This window comes from Macaca nemestrina, chromosome 3 (genome assembly GCF_043159975.1).
Source record: "Macaca nemestrina isolate mMacNem1 chromosome 3, mMacNem.hap1, whole genome shotgun sequence".
NCBI classification, from domain to species: Eukaryota; Metazoa; Chordata; class Mammalia; order Primates; family Cercopithecidae; genus Macaca; species Macaca nemestrina.
The window spans coordinates 28373473-28376085 of NC_092127.1; positions in this window are offsets into that span (position 1 = coordinate 28373473).

Consider the following 2613-nt stretch of genomic DNA (forward strand, 5'->3'; position numbering starts at 1 on the left):
GTTTTGTGTTGCCACAGACTCTAATCTGCAGGCATGGGGATTGCAGACATCTGTAATTTTATTGGGTTAGCAGCCTCTAAAAGCTTTAAAGGGAGTACCTGGACCACGGCTTGTTGAATGCTTTCAATACCTGCTGCTGCAAACAGCCCCATCCAAAGTTGGTGGTGTTACTGGTAATCTTGACAAAGGGTACCCAAGGAACACTCAGGGGCAGTATATGCTGGGGCCAGTACCCAAAGGGGCTTTCCCGCTGTTGGACCTCCCTTTTATTAGTGAATGCTGTCAGAGTTAACCAGAGTTAAACATTTTATTTGATTGTATCTGGAATATTTTTGGCTTCCCATCCACATAGCCTTGGCATTCAGTCTATAACAATCCATTGTCAGTCTCCATGGCCTGAAGACCTTTTTGACTAGTCAAACTGTACTGTTATGCTATGACAGAGTCATTTGTATCAAGTCCTGAGTTAACAAAGTAATGTCTTTCTCTCCACTTAATATTCAGTACCACTTTTGTTGAACAACCCTTTGAGTAACTTAGATGGAAGACAGGAGTGGATTTTCCCTGCTGTTATGACTCAAATTCTTACTTGTTAGAGGACACTCAGGTGGCAGTGATGTTCTGTGCCACCAGTAGCCAAAATGTCAATGCCTATGATGATGGTTATTGACACCTGAAATGGCCTAAAGGGCTCCACCTACTGGCAGATAAGGACCACAAGCCAGTAAATATTATGGGTCACATGTTCATCCCCAAACCTCCAGTTGTCATCATTTAATTTTTTTCTCAAAGGGGATCTAGATATAATGTCATATGGATTCCCATATATAAGAACCACAGAAAAGCCTCATTTTTTTTCCTTTTCCCTTTTCCCTTGACAAGAATATATGGTCCCCACCAGGGGCTGGGTTCATGGAAGACAATTTTTCTACAGACTGGGGTGGGGGAGATTGTTTTGGGATAGTTAAACATGTTACATTTATTGTGCACTTTATTTCTATTATCATTACCTCATTGATATGGTTTGGCCATGTCCACACCCAAATCTCATCTTGAATTGTAGCTCCCATAATTCTCTCGTGTTATGGGAGGGACCCAGTGGGAGATAATTGAATCATGGGAGAGGTTTCCTCCATACCATTCTTGTGATAGTGAATAAGTCTCATGAGATCTGATGGTTTTATAAGGGGAAACCCCTTTCTTTTGGCTCTCATTCTCTCCTTTCGTCTGCCACCGTGTGAGATGTGTCTTTCGCCTTCTGCCATGATTGTGAGACCTCCCTAGCCATGTGGAACCGTGAGTCCATTAAACCTCCTTCTTTTGTAAATTGCCCAGTCTTAGGTATGTCTTTATTAACAGCTTGAAGATAGAGGAACACACTTACAATATATAATGAAATAATTATGTAACTCAGTATAATGTAGGTACAGTGGAAGCCCTGAGCTTGTTCTCCCACAACTAGTTGGTCCCATCTGGAGGTGATGGGAGACAGTGACAGATCCTCAGGCATTAGATCCTTATGAGGAGTGTGCAGTCCCCCTCACACACACAGTTCACAACAAGGTTCACACTCCTATGAGAATCTAGTTCTGCTGCTGATCTGATAGGAGACAGACTTTAGGCGGTAGTGCAAGCAATGGGGAGCAGGTGTGAAGTGGAAGTTTTGCTAACTCACCCGCCACTCTCTCACTTGCTGCTGTGTGGCCCAGTTTCTAACAGGCCATGGACAAGTTCATGGCCCAGGGATTGGGGAACCCTGGTATAACCTATTGCTCCTAGGCTGCAAATCGGTACAGCATGTTACTGTACTCAATACTGTAAGCAATTGTAACACAGAGGGAAGTATTTGTGCATCCAACAATATCTAAACAGAGAAAAGGTACAGTAAAAATACGATATAAAAGACTGAAAATGGTACACTTGGGTAGGGCACTTTCTGTGAATAGAGCTTTTAGGACTAGGAGTTGCTGTGGATATGTCAGTGAGTGAGTGGCGAGTGAGTGTGAAGCCTAGGACATCACTGTGCACTACTGCAGACTTTCAAAACACTGGACACTTAGTCTGCATTAAATTAACGAACACTAGTTTTTCCTTTCTTCAATAATAAATTAACCTTCACAGACTGTAATGTTTCTTTTACTTTATACACTTTTTAAGTTTTTTAAATTTTTGACTCTTCTTGTAACACTTAGCTTAAAACACAATCACATTGTATATTGTACAGCTGTACAAAAAGATTTTCTCCTTTTATATCTTTATTCTGTAAGTTTTTTTTTCTGTTTTTAATCATTTTAAAAAATTTTTGTTAAAACGAAGACACATTAGCTTAGGCCTCCATAGGGTCAGGATCATCAATATCACTGTCTTCACCTCCACATCTCACTTCACTGGAAGGTCTACTTGCCCCACTGGTAGTAACACCCATGGAGTTGTCTTCTCCTATGAGAACAATGCCTTCTTTTGGAATACCTCCTGAACGACCTGCCTGAGGCTCTATTACTGTAATATTTTCTTAAAAAAATAATTAGAAGGAGTATACCTAAAAAAAAAATTAAAAAGCATAGTATCACAAATAAGTTAACCAGCAACATAGTAATTTATTAGCAATACCAA